The sequence below is a fragment of the Anticarsia gemmatalis genome, chromosome 19 (assembly GCF_050436995.1).
Source record: "Anticarsia gemmatalis isolate Benzon Research Colony breed Stoneville strain chromosome 19, ilAntGemm2 primary, whole genome shotgun sequence".
Classification (NCBI taxonomy): domain Eukaryota; kingdom Metazoa; phylum Arthropoda; class Insecta; order Lepidoptera; family Erebidae; genus Anticarsia; species Anticarsia gemmatalis.
In genome coordinates, this window is record NC_134763.1 from 7,151,181 (window position 1) to 7,172,388 (window position 21,208).

Sequence of the window (21,208 nt, forward strand, 5' to 3'; positions counted from 1 at the left end):
TCTGTGAGCGGTATGCGGAGACTCATGGGCTAAGGTATAATACCAGCAAAAGTGAAGTGATTGTCTTCAAAGCAGGATCTAAAACCTATGAAACAATACCTGAGGTTAAGCTGAATGGCAATGCACTCCAAAAAGTAAAAAGGGTTAAGTACCTTGGCCACTGGGTCACCGATGAGCTCACGGATAACGCAGACATTGACAGGGAACGCAGGGCATTGTCAGTCAGAGCAAATATGCTGGCTCGTAGGTTTGCACGCTGTACTAATGAAGTAAAAGTAACACTGTTTAGAGCCTTCTGCCAGTCCTTCTACACGTGCAGCCTATGGGTTAAGTATACTCAAATGACTTATAATGCCCTGCGGGTCCAATACAATAATAGTTTCAGAGCGCTGATGGGACTGCCGCGATTCTGTAGTGCGTCGGGGATGTTCGCTGACGCGGGGGTTGACGGCTTCGCAGCTATAATGCGTAAGAGAGCAGCATCCTTGATGCGCAGAGTGCGCGACAGTTCCAACAGCTATCTGCAACTTATTGCCAGAAGAATGGAGGCAGATTGTCCATTCATGAGGGTATGGATGCAACGGCATGTGTTGCGTTCATAACGATAAACATGTGTATGTATTAATAATGTGTATGTAAAATATGGACTTTGTCTGAAATAAATGATTATTATTATTATTATTATGTATGTCTTTTGTATATCTCGGGACTATGGAGTCCCGGACATTTGGAAGGCATGCGTGGGGCCGAAGCCAACACGTAGAGGCCCTTTTTAGACAGCTTTAATCTATCAATAATGTGTGGTGTCACAATCCGGTGATTATCCCTGTTTACACTATAAAATGCACCCAAGGACAATCACCGGACTGTGCAGAACTATGGCAAAACTAATGGGAAAAAACTACTCGGGCTATGGGGATGGGGTGCTGATGGACTGGAAAACTATGTATCTACGGGGACTATGGCGCCTGCCTATAACAATGTAAAACACGTATAAATGGCAGGCGGAGACTCGCCAACTCACAAACTGGGCCCCCCAAACTAGTCGCTCAGAATGCAACAAGGGGGCAACAGGGACGTGAGTGGCTGAAGGACGGAGAGGCCTCGCTGGACGTTAAACTCAGATCACTTGCTCCCTGAGGGTCCGGCATCACTGGCCCACTAGCCACTTACGCTCAGCATCCGTCCTCCGAACAGAGTGGGAGCTCTGCTCTCGCGACTCCACTCTGGACGGCCAATGAAGGCAAGCCAGAGGCGGGGGACCGCTTCCTCGTCAGTTTTCACTCCGACCAGCCAACTAAGGCAAGCCGGAGATGAGGAAGGGTGACTTCCCCCTGGAGCACTCAGGTACCGCGGGGTCGCTACTCCCCGTCACCTCGCCTCGAGGTGCCCTGCGGGCTTATTATTATTATTATTAATATCAGATTGCTTTCAGGATTGCGACTTGTACCATTTGCCGCCAGTATGAATGGAGCCTAATCAGTGATCTTTTTGTTGATTACATTACTGTTATTTGGTGGTACTTAGAACGTAGGTAAATAACTAACTACCACCCAGAGTCAGGATATTGACAGCCTATTAGCGATTGGGTTGAATGACCTATTATAAATTTGCCAGTAATCGTATTTACAAAATTAGGTTTTACTAGTGTTGAATGGTACATTGACTTGTTGTTTTATTTTATAACGTATCGTCTTATTTAAGGCTCTTTTTCTGAATTAACATAATGTTGTCATGCAAGTTTTAGAACAGTAACTGTACTTTTGCTTACACTTTTTTAATTGCAAAAAATTATATATTTCAAGATTTATTACATTAACAAAATTTCGGTGCTAAGTCTATGACTACAGTCTTTTTTTAATATTTTATTAACACTTATTTCGGCTGTACTTTTTATGCAAACAAACTTAACAAGTTCAAAGCCTCTGTCATTTGTATATTTGTACAAAAGTACTCTCGAGGACAGCGAACTCGAAGTTAAACAAATTATCCACGGTACAGTCGAGTGCAGGCTTTGTTTTTTTAAATAAAGTGTTTGCAAAAATATGCGCAAAAGGTAGGGAATTTCGAGAAGCTACCGAATAATGAGTCGCTTGGGGGCAACACGCATAATTTGGCTTAGCAAATAATATGGACAAATACTCGTTGATTCATCACGAAATATCTTGGAACAAACACTTGAAATCCATTTTTTTGTGTAGGAAAGTGATAGGCAAACTCGTAGAAAGGAAATATTCTGTCAACAAACAAAAAGGTTTATACAAATATTGACGATTATAACAAATTATTGGTTCAGAAACCTAACTAAAAGGATGAGAAACTACAAAAAGTTTTTAGAAGTTAATTATTCTAACAATTGTATCATGCCTCGATTGTTATTGGTATTGGTTGGAAGGGAACACAACAAAAGCAACAGTTTTATAGAACGTGATCTAACCTCACTATTCAATCAAAAAGTGATACAGATATACGGCGACTCTAACAGCGCCTCTAACGTATATCGATAGAACTAATTTATTGACAACTAACTGTCAAAAGCTAACGAATATATGACATTTGGTCGACACAAACTCGATACTATTATATTAGCTCGTTCGTGATAGACTAAATCACCTAGATATTGAATTTGTGGCCGCCAAGCGTCCCGTGCGTCGCACAGTGAAATATTATCCTATAAATTTTATTGAAATACGGGACACCTATGTTGGTTGTCTACTAACAAAAACGTTTTTTATCGTATGGATAGTTTTTGGATTACCCTGTATGATTAATGATAACAGCGATGGAAATATTACGGCTAAAAGTATAGAACTTTAAAATTATATTGTCATGCCTTAATACTTAATAGGTATTATTAAACAATTAAAACGGATACAAACTATTTCTGGATGCTAAAATGTTCACCTAACGATAAATTACAACAATTTTTATCATTATTTACCTTTAAAATATTGTAATGAGTGGTAATAATTTAGCCCTCAGTACTTTTTTATATGTAAGCTAGAGATTCAAAGGTAATAGTTACAAGTAATATTTTAAACTAAAACTAACATACAAAGTGCCTTTTTTTATTAAGCCTAGCAAATGTCGAGATAGCAAAAAATACCGCCGAACATGACAAAATTGGTTTCGTAATAACTGCCTGATCTATAAAAGATTTTATTCGAACGAATCAAATCCCTATACTTAAATCAATATCATATACGCGCTCTGCCCTAATTGGGTAAGCAAAAAATAAAAAAATATATTTTCGAAATTCAGATTTTAACTAGCACGGCTTCGGTCAGCCAATCATCCGTGTTTTCCCTTTATTCCCGTATATGTAAATAGGAGAAAGGATTGGGAAGGAAAAGAATAACGTTTTCTTTCCGAATATGAAAGAAAATAAAGGATATACACTGTTTATGATTCCGTTCGAGTTGTGGAAGTTAACTGGGCGCGATGTTCGTTTGAAGGGGCTGGTCAGCTAATATATGAGTTGCTCCCAATATCTATAGATTGGCTACCGTTTGTTTAGGCACTGATAAAAAGGTATTTCCACTGAATTCGGCTTTGTTATTGAGTGGCATAGTTTATTTGGAAATACACATGTTATATTTTATTTCTACTTTTTTTGCGCGATTCTTAACAAACGGTGCTATCGAGTTCTACGAGTTTGACATTTAAAATGTACTGCAAAAATAGTTCCTACGGTGACCTTTAGAGGCGCTGATTGCCTTATCTTCTGAAACTTTTTATTTAAGCGAGAGGTAAAGGCGTCTTTTTTTAAATTCAAATCTCGTGTCTGATTAAATTAATTCGACTTTTAATTTCGTGAATTTCTGTTAGAGTTTCATGTGGAATGGTCAAATCAGCCAACATATATTTTTTTTATATTTCATGTATTGAGTTATTTTAAAATACTAAGCACTACATACCATGCTTTAAGCACTATTCATCGATAGCGTTCAAATTTGATGATATGAATTTAATATCGAAGGTATTCGGACTGCTATTGGACGTTCTGTTTGGCAATACTCAGAATTACGGCTATCGGCTTTACATGAATGCAATAAACGATCGATTCAGAACGATTTAATATAGAAGCAAGTGGAATATCGTCATATTTACTCCTATTTCTGGGAAATTCCTAGCCTTGAGTGTATACGTTTGAGTAATAAACTACGCAGGGCAGTGTCAAAGGAAAAGCAATACGAAGGTGAAATTGTGATAAGAAGAGAAGTCGCTTTTTGTCTTCTTGGGTTGTAAAGTGATACGGTGCAAACTTCGCATTTTACAAGTCTTTCGGTAGTTTCACTTTAAATACAGTTTCTAACTTGCTTGTTTAGTAACTTTGCTTTAAATAACCTGACTAGTTCTTTTGGCTGTTGTCTTATGTGTCACTCAAACTCATAACACAAACATGCATACATAAAATCTCGCCTTCTTCAGGCAGAGACCAGAGAACACCACTTGGTACGAACCTTACAAACTTCCTTTGCTTCACATCTATACATCTTATCATACATGACCTCCGGTTACTAGTACTACGCACATAACACATAATTTTTAAATTCCTATATTCTTCATTGCGATCGTTATCTGATTTCACCTTTTTGGATATAGAGGTATTATAGTTAGCCAAAAATTACAACACAATCGATGATGTAGTAATATAGTGACCAATTTAAATGTGTGTGCGTTGCAATTTTCAACAGTAGAACAAATAAAAACCTCAAAAACATTCATAGTCAAACAGTAATCAGTAGAATAAAGCATTAGATTGCAACCGTTCACCGTCCATTGTTCATAATAATTGTTCACTTTGTTCTTAGAACATTAGACCCGAGGACAATGCGTCATTAGAGCTTCGGAAACGGTTAGTGCTTGAATTACAATCTTTATTTAGTATTGGACACAATCGTGTTTACCCTATAATGTGATAATGATGACATAGGTTCTTTGAAGAATAGATTAGGTGTTCCATCACGCTGGTCAAGTCACTACATTTGACCAATGGGTTGGACTTGCGCGCTTCATTGGCATGAAGACTTCGTCATGTCTTATACCTCAATAAGGATTGTTTAAAGAGTTGTTTTTGTGAGTTTGTCTGTATAAGTATGTATTTAGAAGTATAGAAGTATGTTTATCAATTATTTGATTACCATAGTACAAGCTCTAGTACGTAATTAAATGACCGTGCGTGAGTTGACTAATAATATTTAATTTAATGTGTATGAAAGTCAGTATTTAACAGTTTAATACACACTTTTGGTATCGAGACAAAGCTATGAGTATCTCTATTTAGAACCTTTACATGACAGGTCTCTAGGGTTTAAAATCAAGGTCTTAACTCTAATACGTCTTCTCAAAGAAAGGCAAATAATAATTATAAAATACGGTTTTTCTTGTTATTTAACTCGAAAGAACAGAAAATTCTATATCACTTCTAATGCATGAAGTGGTCAAATAAAAGTTTATAATAGTACTAACAGCTACAGTGCTATCTAGCTTAGAAACGTAATGTGGCTGGAGCACTGCCGTGGCTTCTAATGTCTATCGAATTATTAACAAGTCTTAGGTAACCTGGCAATAAAGATGATATTCCACACAAAGATGTGCTATGCTACTTTTCTCTAAAACATTACTATCAACCAATTAAACAGACTGAAAAAACTTCATGGATCATTGAGGGGAGCTACTTAAATATTAATATTAACTTAAAAAATGTTAACAATAAACTGGCTTTTCTTACAACTAACAACAACAAACGTATATTCAACTTTCTAAAAAATATAAAATTCGCATAGCATTCAAAGATTTTTGAGAAATGTTCACATGACCCAGAAATCGAAGTCACAAAAAATATCGTTCCGTTTTTTTCAGTGATGCATACAGGAGTGGCCAGCAAATATAAAGTTTATGACAATCTTGTATACATCAAGATCACCCTGTACATGACAGGGTGATCAGTGACTTCACATCAATACATTGTCTCTCGTAGCTTCCATATTGTTAATACGTTGTTTAGTTCAAGGTACCCAACTTCCTCGAACACCTTTCTCGCTTCGCTACATATCTTAGCCTCAGTGGAAACGGTCACTTAGCTCAGCTTATCGCAGGTGGAGAGGTAGTTCTGTTCACATTTCAACAGGACTTTATTACAGCAATCTAATTGCAGTTGAAATAATCAGTCGAGTGAGCCATTCAGTTCAGTGTCTGAATTTGCGGTTTACAGTTCAGGTCAGGCTTCAAGCTGACTGAAGCTATGTGGATAGTTAGTGTTACAATCTTGCCTTAGTTTATTTGTTCAAATCTTATTATTTTTTATGACTTTTTTCCGCGTTTTCTTATTTAAGTTGTAGCCGTGTTCTAAAATCAACAATCGATAAACATTTACTTTCATTTAACAGCACATTAACGATGAAACAAAGTAATTCATTTCACTTTCTTTGAACCTAAAATGATAAATATCTACTAATTGTCGTTAACACTAATTGGCACATTATAATAATATTTTTTTAAGAAATTATCTGACCATAAGGTTTTTTACAAACCAAATATCTTATTTCCTTTCCCTAAACTACAATACCGGGACATTAAAAAACAGCTATAAAAACATTGAACTGACTGTTCTTCGAAGAGACACCATATAATACTCACACAATCGAATTGGTAACTTTCTAACAATACGTACAATGTTAACATTGAATCAAATAAAAGCAATAACAAAGAACACGCGTATCTGGAGCACAATTCTTAATATTAACATGTACACAATATCGATCACAATCCTTGTCCCGACGTTTGTAAGAACAAACTGGCTAGTAAGACTCGCATTATAGCGACTTAGCGTTCCGTAGCTTAACCTTCTAATATCGTAAATGCGAAAGCTTTTGAGGATATGTATGTATGTTTGTTACTCTTTCCCATAAAAATAACTTAACTAGTTTTAATGATCCTTGGCAGTGTTGTAGCTAACATGATAGTATACCAAATAGACTATTTAACTATAGGTAGTCTAGGTAAACGGAGTCGAGGCAAGAGCTAGTTACATATACGTGTAGAATAATTCTCTCTATTTTTCCTGGGTGACAGAAAATATCGTAATTTCTAATAATTTTTTTTACATTATGATTCTTCTGTTTAACACAACTTTAGCGATTTAGAACAACTTACTGCTATAAACTATTTAAATCAAGAAATAAAAGGATATTATATATTCTTAATGGCCAATTAATTGTCTGACTCACGCCATAAATTATTATAATTTCGATCTATAAACAAAATCTAGTAATTTAATACTATTTTATAGACAAAACAGGTGTAAACAGACATTATGTTTACTACAGTTTTATGAAACTAAAAGCAATAATAATGAATAATGACAATAATGGTCGAATTTACTACAATTTTGGTTTCTATTGTATCAGGTCCTGACAACGATTGTGGATTGAAACGTCGCGTCGGTCGCAAACATATAAGGTATTGTAACATTTAATTTTCCTCGCATAAGACCCATAGCGTGATTCTGTACAATCGGTTCTGTCGAGTATCGAAAGTTTGACATTTAGAATGTACTGCCAAAATAGTTCCTACGACGCCCGTCAGAGGCGCTGATTAGATTTTCATACAAAATTTCTCCATACAAGCCGGTTTTCGGTAGTCGATAGTAGTACAGAATCGAGCTACCGTTTAATACATTTTTTATCGTTATCAATAGCTCCTCGATAATAAACTATTCATCAGGATGCCAAAAACTTTAATGACCAATAAAGGTTCTACTTTATTGAGGTTCGGAGCAAATCTTATAAAGGGTTTTTTATTATATCTTAAGAATTACGGATCCCTAAATCGCGGGCGTACTGCGCGGTATGTGGTCTTCAGATTAGCATAACGCTTACATAGATTTATTGTTTTATACAAACTCTGATCTCGTACTTTCCCGGGCCGTGTCAACGTTATATTTATAAATACGATTTGCCGTAAGCAAATTTCGAAATTGAGATATTTTGGCTCTGAATAAAATATTATTTTTACTTACTCTGAAAGGATTTATTTTTGGTCTTAATCTTTACGACTTATTTCGTAAACGTACAGAAAAAATCTTGATGAAACCTTACATGCCTAAAAGTTCTTTAACACATTTCTTGAGAGCATGCAAAGTCCTCAACCCACACTTAGCCAGAGAGGCCTCATGGCAAAACTCACATTCCGATAGGAGACTCTTGCTCAGCAGTGGAACAATAATGGGCATTTTTTTCAAACAGGTTCACCTTGTGAAAACATTTTTATAGGTCAGGTGCATAGTACTCGTAACCAGCGGTCATGTATGATAAGTTGTAAGTATGTGAATGAGACAAGGGAATTTTGTATGGTTCCAAGTAGCGTTTTATAAAAATCCTTAAATAAGGAAAAAAAGTAGCATTCAACAGCTATCTTCAACTGATTGTGTGCAGAAGGGACACAATTGTTGCAAAATGGACAGCTCCTGTACTCTGTAAAACTTTGTATTATGGACTATGAAATACGTCTGAAATAAAAAATTGTCTCTGTCTACCCCTTTGGAAAAAAGGCGTGATATTACGTATGTATATTTAAAGGTAAATAAATCACGAAGTATGAGTATCCAATTCCGATATTATTATGTGTTCGAGAGCCAAATTGATGTTTTAATTACTTTGAACAGTCATGGCCGCGGCTAGCTGTCATCATGATGCAGTATTTATCATAATTGGTACAGCAATCTGTGTTTAAACTACATATTGAGTACATTATCTGAAACCAATATAATATGGCCTTCTTTTGTATAAATAATAATGGGAATTATAATTTTGTTACTTCATATTTATGCAAATTCGTTTTAATGCTCTTGTTCGAAGAGGCCATACATAATAATATATATTTTTTGTATTGATGTTAATAATGTTTTCGAGGTAAGGTAAACCGATCAGTGGTTTCATAATTATATAACAATCATAATAATTATAAATTTAATTCGGTTTTAAGAGTAGTTGTGATTAAGATTTGGTTTTTGAGGCATTAATGCATCTGTGAATTTAAATTAAGATAAGTCTATAAAATCAATTATCATACTTACTACAGGATTTTATAAGCTATGTCAATGTACACAAAGACGGGGTAGAATATTACATGACTGAAGAAAAATTATAGAAATATGTTTTATAAAAGTGACTATAAGTAAACAAATTGACAGTACCTGGACTTGGAAAGCATCCAAGTATTTCGAAGTTATATGTAGGAAAATAATGGCTGTAGACAACTTATGTACAATACCTCTAACTTGACAATATTTTGTTGCAATTCTAATAGCTGAGGAATTGACAATATCCATTGTTTTTTATATAAGTTTTACAAACCCAAGGCACACTGGCGTGATGATTTAGACTGTGTGATAGTAGATATGCAGATCAGGCAATAGAGATGACTGGAAAAATGAAGGAGGTAGTTGGCCACCAGTGGGGCAGTACAGGGTAATAAAAAAAAGGTTTATTAAAAAACAACCCTTGAGTGGTATCCACCATTATCATAACCAGCTTTTCCCATCATCCCTTTTAAGCAAAACAACTCTTTAATCATTATAATATTTTACAACTTTCAAAGTAACTAGATGTTTTCAAGACGGAACAATCATAAAAATAAAAATTACTCGAAAAAGATACCAAGTTAAGCCTCCACACGGCGAAGTTCTGTTCACGAAAAAGTTTCTACCAAAAAATAATTCTGCTTATTAAAAATATTAATTAGTATTCCATGTTGTTTTACTTGAGGAAGTAAAATTTAATAAAATATAACTCTTGTTGTTAGCCGCATAAATATCGTTATAACTTTGGAAGGCAGCTACCAACTTTAATGAAACAAAGCTTGAATATAATTGTATGATAATAAAGGTAGGAGCACACTGCACCTCGCTCGAGGCAATCTTGAGGCCCTTTACAAACTTCTCTTGGAAAGGTCAAGTTCGCAGTCACTGTGAAATTTGTGTCTCTCTGTAAAATCTATCGACAGTAACGAAATTATTATAATTTCGCCTGCGTATGAGTATAAAAAACCCCGCTTGTAATGTAATTTATAATATAAAAAATACGTAACTAAACTTAGTAATAAAAGACATTCAAACAGAATTTCGATAACCTCGCACTAGTATTAAAATTGTCTAGATATCCATATTTTGAACAACAATTTAATCGCAATATAATATTTCGCAACAGTTATTCATATTTTATTGCATACAATATTTACTGTGAATTATTTACAAGCCGCCTGTAAAAATATTTGCACGAATGACAACACACATTCACATTTTTAAATGTGCGAAAAATTACATTATTCCACATACCATTGTTCCCGGCTTTTTTGTAAACCCGATGTGTTTTTTTACGACTAATCGCTTTGCGGTGGTTTAACAAACATTAACTTAATGTGCAGGAAGGTTAGCCAATGGGTCTATATCACGCGACTAAACGGGAATCAAACTATAAATAAAAACATTATATTCGGTTTAGGCTAGTTTTACTTTCGGCTTAGGCTATTTTTACATTCAGCATCGGCTATTTTTAAATTCGGCTTTGCAGTTCAATCTATTTTTTACGTATCTATAGTTTTCACCAGATGCTATATTTCTATAGTTCCGTCAACTACATTTTTTACAGATTTTCCGTGAAAATATTTCACTTTTAATTTGAAACAGTTCGGTGAAAAATTCAATAACCAAAGTTCATAAAAATCATTTAACTATTTGCTCTGTTAGTTTAATTAACAATACCACTCGCAACACTGTTATATTGTAATTGTATAAAAATGATTGGCTGCTAAATAAATACGAAACCAATTTGAAACATATAATATTACAAAAAAAAATATTTGTTCGTTCGGTTAAAATTCTGAACAATGGAAAAAATATTATGATGTAAAATAGATCAGGTTGTATTTATAATAACGAGTTTTTTACAAATTTGCCAAAGAATTCATTCATATCCCGGAAGCTGGCTTCAAAAACAAAAAAAATAGGGTCGAATCCCAACTTACATGAAAGTAAAGTTGAACCGAAAAAGGCTAAACAAAACCGTGGAAACTTGCAAAACTAGCGGCCACTAGCCACTGGTCCAATGAAACAAACCCACAGGGACCTATAGAAAACTTTTCCGTATTTTTCAGGACCGCCTGAAACCTTAATATTTAAAATCTAATTTTGCTCTTGAATTTCTCACAAAGACTAATTGAAATTCTTCCAAAGAGTATGAAATAACGCACCGTTTGACGTATATTACAGACAAATAGACTTTTAATATATTAAGTAGGTAATTGATAAAAGCAGGCTTGAAACAAATACTTGGAAATCTATTTTGATTTAGATAAACACGGTTACTTCTATTTCAATACAATTTATTGTGCCGTAAGAACTATTTATAGAAAGTATTTACGGAATGTTTCGTTATATTTTAGTATATTGCTTAATTAATAAAATTCTTTACTGTGACAAAAATAAACTCATTCGTTTCAGTCTAGGTTCATAATAATATTTAAAGTAGGTATTTAAAATAGTCTCACGTAGAACGCAATTCTATAAGGGTAGAAACCCATTTAAGCGTTTGATATGAACCGAACATCGAACATCTTTATTTTCTTCGAATAACAAACTGTTATATTACCAGGTGTATTACTATGTCCCACACTCATTACTTTGACAGTAAAAATTTTTTGAGAAAAAATAACCCCCACAGAAAACACTAGGTGCGCTGTTCATCTCTACTCGATATCTACTCGGTATTATGTACTCGTTAGATGCTGAAAAAAGATTCGTTAATATCTATGCAAAGAATTTTCTGTAGATTCCGATCTGTAGAGTGCTCAACAGTTTTCAGTAGCGCAATTCTCTACAGTCGGTATCGCCCAGTATCAAAAGTTTGACATATATTATAATGGGCAGCAAAAATAGTACGTGCGACGTCCGCTAGAGGCGTGATAAGATTTTCTTAGAGAATTTCTCAATAGCTAGCCTGTCGTCGAAAGTTGCGGAGAATCGCGATACTAGTTCGATGTTACATGCAAATGCATTCGCATCTTTGCAAAGTTTACTCTGTCCTCCGGTTACCACGTGTGTCTCGCTGTTAGCACAGCAAATGACCATCTCAAGTTACAATACAAGCTTCTGCTTCCTTTATACAGCACGCTTTAATGGCTGCCAAGGTACTTTGACTCCATATATGACTATGAGCCGTGGTTAGAGCTTTCCATATGATACTAATAGACTACTAAGTATATTTTATTATGTAGTTGTTATTTATGTTTCGCTAGAAGTAAATTATAGTGTTAATTAGTGTATCGGTGCCTTATGTGATGACATGTTACAAAATACATCAGGAGGGAGTATCATGTTTGAATCCTCCGATAAGTATTTTTGCGGTAGGTACTTTTTAGTAACATTTTCTAGTTGATTTGTTTTTTTTTATTTCGATATCAAGAAATGTTCGCAATAGTGTCTAATGCACTAAGCATCAAATCTTTCGACTATCCAGCAGATTTTTCTGGTGCTAGAAGCTGAATAACATCTTTATCGGCAGTTGAACCAAAACCTAAATAACATAAAGAGCATCGTGAATATTTTATTCCGAATAAAATATTTTTGGCCAGGTGTTCGAAAAAAATAAAATTTATTTTATTATTATTCATACATTGATACTATTTATAACAAAAAACATTGTATAGATCAGTATTTTATTGCATATTTGGGAAATCAACATATTTCGTTCCAATATTCGTGTGCTATGCGAATATTTCGCTATTTTTGACACAGTAAATCATTATTATGTGTTCAGACACACCCATGTATACTATTAACATAAATTTTGCAACAATTTCTTGAATAGAATATCAGCCATCTGCTTCTACTGGTGGGCGTAGAAAATTCTTATTCTAGCGGTCGAGAACTCAATGGTATGTACCTACTCGCGAATAAATAACGGTTTGTTGCGCGATTCTCAACTATTATCGAAAACCAGCTAGCTATCGATTAAGATTGTATAATGTAAAGTCTGATCAGCGCCTCTACTGGACGCAAAAACTATTCTTGTTATTGACTATAAAAATAATAGTTATTACTGAGTACTCAATAACTCCGACTACTTATAGAGAATTGCGCTACTGTACTTACACCCTACAGATATTTCGAGACGACACATATTGATGTAGAAATCAAAAAACATAAATAATAAAAAGTAAGGATTAATTATTATCTACAACTCACATGCAATGTTCTGTTCTATATGTCGTATTACAATATGTTTAGGCAGTAACTTAAACAAATATTTTTGCAAATTTAGGGGCAGCTATATTTATGAATATCATCACAATTATGTTATATCATTCATTTATCATTTTCACTAAACACAGCCGTATACAAAAAGAAAATATCTACGAAAACAAGCTCTATAGACACTAATTTTCCTCTCTATTTTCCCTAGATCATCCGAGATCGTACTCACCTATAACAAAATAACTATCAGCCAGCATTCTGTACATCTAAACACCCAATCCTCTTCAATACATCAGACGAAGGCAACAGAATACCACTGGTTTACGACAATAGTACTAGTGAGCCGGGTTAACTATTATTAGGAAAGCCGGCACAAAAATCCCGGCTATGTCGATGTACGCCTTAAGAACTGAACTGTGGATACTCACGCAGGGATAGGGTGTGTTCACAATATATAAATAGTACATATTTTTTCCAAGCATTTTTAAAAACAGTAGTAAGAACAAAGCAGGAAGAAAGGACAGAGCGCACTTGATAGGCATATCTATACTAATATTATAAAGCTGAAGAGTTTGTTTGTTTGATTGTTTGTTTGTTTGTTTGTTCGTTTGTTTGTTTGTTTGTTTAAACGCGCTAATCTCGGGAACTACTGGCCCGATTTGAAAAAATCTTTCAGTGTTAGATAGTCCATTTATCGAGGAAGGCTATAAGCTATATATCATCACGGTACGATCAATAGGAGCAGAATACCAGTGAAAAATGTTACAAAAACGGAGAAAATTATGATTCTCTTATGTGACGCAAGCGAAGTTACATAAACGGGGGATCAAAGCTCAATAGTCCTCGCTGTAACGGTGACTCATCACTTCTTCTAGTCAGACTTAAAGACTGTTTAAAGCAATCTACCGTTAGTGCTTAATGTGTTAGGCGGCATCCGTGGAAAAATATCTATTTTTGAAGAAAACTACATTCAAATATTCACACAAAAGAAAGAAAATTCAAAGCTACTGAAGCATTTAATCTTTTAGGTCAAATGTAAATAAATGATCTACAAATTAAGAATTAAACGATAGCATAGTTATTAAATCCTTCATAACTAGTCTCCCAACAAATTGCTAATCCTACGGCTGAATTACTACATTAATCACCACAGTGATATACAAACTTAGATCACATGCTGTCGCTTTAACTTTACCCGCTCTACCGTGTGTGACAAAGACAAAAAAATCACTTCATTTTTAAATTAGGCAAGGTTGCAAACCGCTGCCTCAGAGTCACCAAATCAGGAAATCCGAAGAGTCTCGAGCTAATCACAGCAGCTCATTTTAATCACGCTCTCAAATAGACAAACACAGTCATAATTAGTTCATTCGTTATCAAGCTACGATACCACAAACAGATTACTTATTGCGACGAAAAAAAAATCAACAAACGAAAAACGATTAATAAAAATATATTTTTAGTACTATATGGCCAGGCCCTATCCAGTTTAGTGTTCAATAGGGTCCCAAGGCTCGGGCGGTGTAACACAAAGCTATCTTGTTTTCTTTACGACTGTCCGACCATTACGACGTGCGGTTACGACCTAACTTCAATAATTAATATTTTCCTCACTTAAGCACTTTATATATTTTATATACGTGTATCAGAGATATGGACGGATTTTATGATATATAGCATTTTATGTTTTATGGTTTTATTTGTAAAAAAAACAAGTCGTAAATGTATCCTTTTTTGTATAGATATGTTTCTTTTTGAATAAGTTTTGTTGCCGTGCTCTAATATGCAAATGGGATCTTAGTTCCACAATAACATAGGGATAACAATTGAGTGTCTGCCTAGCGCTATTCATTTCTCACTAAGGTCTGAGTATAGAACTTTTAGCCCCACTCATTTTTCGAAAATAACCCTATTTTAGAGATAATACTTCGTCTGTCTGTCTGTCGTTAGCCTGTATCTTATGAGTCGTAATAGTGATACAGTTAATTTTTTTATACATGCACTCGAGTCAGGCAGTACCGGATGGCTATTATTACTGATACCTTGATACCTTGATTCGCATAAACCAATAGAATTATATTAAGAAACACAACAAATCATCGAACATTCAATGTAGTCGAATCCTAGTGTACCCCCCGATGTGCGAATGCGTAATATTATATTCTTTTTTAGTCCGTTTTTGGCAATTATTTTAATCTATATATACTATATAATATTATAATGCTGAAGAGTTTGTTTGTTTGTTTGTTTGAACGCTCTAATCTCAGGAACTACTGGTCCGATTTGAAAAATTCTTTCAGTGTTATATAGTCCATTTATCGAGGAAGGTTATAGGCTATATATCATCACGCTACGACTAATAGGAGCAGAGTAGCGATAAAAAAATGTTACGAAAGCGGGGAAAATTTTGACCCATTCTATCTAATGTGACGCAAGCGAAGTTGCGCGGGTCAGCTAGTTTATTATAGAAAGAAATGTCAACATTAAAGAATATAGTCATTTATATTTATTGACTTATAAAGATTTAGCATATATGGTACAAACGATATGCTACAAACTTTACAAGAACCATATATTTAGCTTATATGGTTCTTGTAAAGTTTGTAGCTAGGCCGTAAAAACTTAAAAAATCGAAGATTTAGACACCACTCACTTGTCAATAAAAAAATATTTACAGAAGAATATTGCAATAAAAGAAAAAATATGTGAAAACAGATAGTTTCTGCTTCAAGAATTAACTCTGACGCAGATATTTTATAAATCTAGTATGAATGCTTGTTACTCTTTCACGCAATTCCAAATCGGGATTTACACAGGATGGGTTTTCACGCAGACGAAGTCGCGGGCGGTCTCTAGTTAACCTCATATGCTGCGGAAGTATTCACATTTACAAACAGCAGAGAGCCTCAACCCTTTACAACTGACCAAAATTCCTAGCAGGGATAGATGATTGGACCTGAATAAAACCAACATTTTTGCCGGACCTAATACAGACCGGACTGGGGTTCGGAATTGGTTTTCTTGTTTGCAAACAGTTTATAAATAACTCAGACCGCTATAAGCCTCGTTTTCCAAAACGAAAAACTAAAAATTCAACTCTGAAAACAGTTCCGAAATAAAAACTATATTGAAAAAGGGAAAACGCTGCTTTGAATACTGGTTTTCTATGCGGAAGGGTTGCCAGCCTGAAATATTAAAGTGAAATATCCTAGACCGCATAAAAAACTTACACGCAAAGGTCACTTTACTTGTGGTCAACATTTCTTCTTTTATTATCGTAAGGAAAAAAATTGTCTCAGTCTTAATTGATAACTTTTGCCCATTGCCCCAGTCGCGAGGGCTTCTTTTCATTCAATGAAAAATTCCATGTCCGTCCCCATTCTATAATTGCTTTCTTTCATTTCAAATATTGATACCAATAGGGAAATTTTACGTTAAAATTATAGCATGTAATGTAAAAGCATAATATTCTAACTTTAAAAGTCTAGCAGAAATTATGATTTACCATCAACATACAAAGCCAATCCTCTAACACCAAAAACAGACTAACACCGCCTTATTATTCGTACCCTTCCTCATCCAGAGTCACAAAATAAATAACAGAATCAGGAAGTAATACGGCGGCAGGGGCGGGCAATGCGGGCACAAATTCTCAATATAAGTCCATACATTGTGTGTTGGCACTAAACGGAGGCCGACGTGAGCAATGGCAGTACCTTTCACCTTTCTTACGATTTATTGTACTCATGTGGGTTTCTTTCTTTAGCTGATGGCGTCCCGAAGGGTTTGCTTAATGAATTTTGCCCGAATTGCAACTGTGTTCTCAATTTCGGGAGATAATGGAAAGGTTAGTTGTATACAAATTTCTGTTTGTTTTTCCTTTAGATGTCTAATTTGGAATTAGGCTTGGCGTACTATTTTTCATTCGGCGTTTTATTAGAAAATTGTAAAGTATCAGTTTACTATTATAATTGAATTTAATCTGAAGACAATGCTTACTACAAAAATAGAAAAGAACTTTTGTTGATCAGAGATAATCTAGGTTTTGTTGGAAATATTGTCTTTTTTATCAATTTTATAGATTTCAAAGATACCAGTAAATCTCCTCCTACAAAAATGCTCATTATACTATTATTAGGTGTGTCTAGCTTTGCGTCTATCGCCTTTGCTACTGTCGCCACCGCATAAAATTTTAACCTTTAGAAATGTTTCATTAATTAAAATACCCTAATTAGTACCAAACTATCAAAACAACATGCTTTTATTAAGTTATGAATATTAAACATAATGACGAAAATCGTATGTGACCTTTACATCGTGACCTTGACCCTACGACTGACCTTCGAATTCCAAGATTTCGAAAATGTGTGAATTGTATTCAGACAGTGGAACGTTTATTAGAATTGTGGAATTCTCTCGATATGAAACATGTCCATTGTTGAAACGAAAGTTAATATTTAGACAAGAATGTTTACATTTAGATAAAATATTGTGCATCTGTGGCCACAAACACGTGTGTTGTATTGGACATTGTTTATAAATTCTATATTTGACTTCGGACTTCAGAAAAATATTTTTATTATATGTCTGTTTGGTTTGGCTTTATGAAAATTACTTGACGGATTGTGATGACAATCCCTGCCTTTGAGATGTTTGAGATATGAACTGTTATTGTGATATTCTTGAACTTGCTATCAAATACTTTGCATAAGTAAGTCAGAAATTGTGAGAGTATTCATTTATAAATTATGTACCGCATATTTTCGAAATTTTGACTAACATAAGCTACTAATTGGCGTAGTAGTTAAAGCAAGTACAAGTAGCAATAGAATAAGTAATTTGTGAGGGTCGACGATGACTGTTTATAGAACAAACCACATTAATGACCTTTAAAAACATATTTTTTATAATACAAACATACAATTTATGAATAGACATTAGACATTGCTTTATAAACTAGCCTATTACACAATAAATACAATCTGAACAACATATTACAACAAAAAGTAAGGATTTTTTCTTAAATTATTCACTTGTGACGGATACACAGCAATATTGAGTGGTTCCGGCAACTTAAAGTGGGTATTTGTTAGGCTTCTTTAAACATAAAAAAAATATATAAAGGTCATTATAAAACATCAAGAAAAAACCTTCAAGACTCAAGACTGTGACTTGGAATTATTTTTGACATTTTCGTAACCCATAGCCTTATATGGTATATGAGGCAAAAAGTTAAGCCTCTAAGGTCTTGCGCATCTTGTACCGACCCGGAATTATAGAACACGAATATCGCTAATGGGGGGGGGGGGGTTACATGGGTGACTAAATCTATATAATTTTTGCCGCTCTGCGAATATCGACTGTTTCAATGGCAATACGGTTTAGTGGCAACTGTAATTTAAATAAATATCTAGTAGAAAGCCTTTATGTAAGGTTTTACTGATTTAGGAATACAATATTTAGAACATCAGTGACCCGCAGGATTATGGTATGCAGCTGACGTCGGTCTCATACAGTTACTTTACAATATAATTACTGGAATTACATAGATTTGTTTATTATAACCAAGATAAATCGTGCTGGCCAAGTATCACAGATGAGTTGTTGGACTATAAATGCCTAAAACGTTGGGGAAGTGGCTGGGCGAAAATTGAACCGTGTAAATCCCTCACGATCCATCTTTAATCCTTACAAAGGCAGATAAAATAACCTTAAATATATAACTTTGGAAACCTTTGATTATTTAAATATTGTCATTTTTATAACTTAACCATTTTGTTTTAGTTCCAATCCAATTAATTAAGTTTTAATGATAATATTAGTAAACATCGTTAAAAATAATTTACTTAACTAATTCTGAGTTATGACAGCCACCTAACTTACATCTTCACGAAACCTTTTTAAAGTCATTTCTTTAAGTGTTTTGCTTAAATTAAATTACTTTAGTTAATAGAAGCTCTTTAAATATTACACTGAACAGTTTTTAAAGTATTCCAGTTCTATGTAATATTTCTAAAACGGTTTCTGCGACAATGTTCATCAATTATTTTCTAACAACTTTCTCAGCGCTTGCAACTTCGATTACTTTGAAACACAATTTAAACTTACATTTGAAGCACTTTATCTTGCGTATAACGGTGCATACAGACAGATACTAATTAAATGGTTTTAACTTAGTTAATAGTATTCTAAGAGAAGTGATAGGCAAGTTGTGGTTTGACTCCCTTTACAAGATAAGAGTCGAAAATTCAAACCTAAGGCAATCCACTCATGAACTATCAAATTTAATAGTAATTATCACTTGATATAGCAATATAACAATACATTGTTGGAAAGCCTTTTGTGCTTGAGAGTTATGTGAACAATAACTTGCACCCAGCCGGTACGATGGACCTGAGACTTATCAGCTTCCGAAACGAAACCTGTTTTATTTAGGTCATACTTTTGGGTCTCTTCTCTTTGGATTGAAGTTCTTGCAATGATGCAATCGTTTCAGTTGTAAATGCGGTTGCCATGATAACAATGGTAGTTGACTGTTTTAAAGAAAAAATATAAACTTGTACACGTAAAACAACCGTCTTAAATGCTGTGTAATTTTTCTCGTTAATAATGTTGAAATTTAAATGGTTACAGATTGAAACAATATTTGGATACTCATTTGAACCGACGAAAATACGAAACTGGTGTCGTCACTATGTTGTATTTCTATACTAAAATGTTCTTGACATTTGATAAAGAGTAGTCTATTTGACTGTTAGCCAATTATACTATTAAAACGTGAAAGCCTAATCACTGCCCTGCGTGATACAATATCAATTAACACGAAAAATTGTCTAAACATTACATTGTTGCACTTTTCATATTCAAACAAGTACAACAAAAACATTCTCACGCGAACTTTTCACGCAGCCAACAGTACAGACCTTTATCAAAGGCATCTTGTTCAAATTATGTAGATGTCGATCTCTATGGTAGGGCAGATAATCCATGAGTTTACGGTTGTCAAGCTTTGACCAATCAAAGTTGTTGCTCAAGTATAATACGATTTAGTGTGGGAACTTGCTATGCTGAAATAGCGTCGTAAAACATTAAGGGTTTTTAGAGCCGAGATGCACTTAAACTTAAATGAGTGATGAGTCTGAGGATAGAATAGGAAATTGTTTTCTAGATTCTAGGTATGTTGGTAGTATGATGGTATATTATGTAGCTTCTTTGTCATGATACTGGCTATTTTCATAATTTATAATACAACAATGTAATGTATTGTAATCAAATTTAGTTTGGTTGATTATAGTAATGATTCTAAATATAAAATTTTTGGAAAATAGCTGCATCCGGTGAAACTGGAAGCCGACTCCAACATATTTGGAGTAAAGAAAGGCCTGAAGGTGGTACCCATCTTCATGAGGCCTCTGCAAGTCGAAATCTTTGTTTTTAGTGGTACTGGTTAGTATGGAAAAGTATTTTTTTGGTTTATCAGCAAAAGTTTATCTACGCAAAATCAAATTCTTAATGTGAAAAATACTGCATCATTAAAAAGTACTTTCATCTTGAAAACAATTATTTAAAGTACATTAAACGAATTGCTGCCAAAATCAAGTACAAAGTGTACCGCCATACAATTTGTAAATCAAATTAAAATTAACGAAATTCAAAATTACGTTACACTGAAGTTAAATTACATACACATGTGACGTATTTGACGTTGCCATTTAATTTTATGTCATTTTCAAAGGTGTGAGAGTGATTATGTGATTTTCATCAGTTTAGAGAGTTTAGCTTTATTTGTAAGGCTGTTGAATTATTGTTTAACTTTTAGCTTATGAAATGTTGCCGTTCGAGAATTTGTTTCGAGTTTGATTGTTTATTTCTTCCGTATTGTTGAAGACTTTGGCACCATGGTTATGCTGATCGCATTTGGCCAGCGTAAACCAAGGCCTAATCCCTTACTCA

General features: G+C 34.2%; 1 protein-coding gene across 4 annotated transcripts in view; it reads left to right on the forward strand.

The window, feature by feature from the left end:
- LOC142980972 (nephrin-like) overlaps positions 1-21,208 on the forward strand; it is a 173,831-nt gene that overhangs the window by 97,330 nt on the left and 55,293 nt on the right. For 3 of the 4 annotated variants that reach the window (XM_076126612.1, XM_076126616.1, XM_076126615.1), the window contains one exon: positions 7,413-7,464. The exons of the other annotated variant lie outside the window; for it this stretch is intronic. The gene's annotated coding sequence lies outside the window, so the exon portion shown is untranslated. The remainder of the gene's footprint in view (positions 1-7,412; positions 7,465-21,208) is intronic. 4 annotated transcript variants of the gene reach the window in all.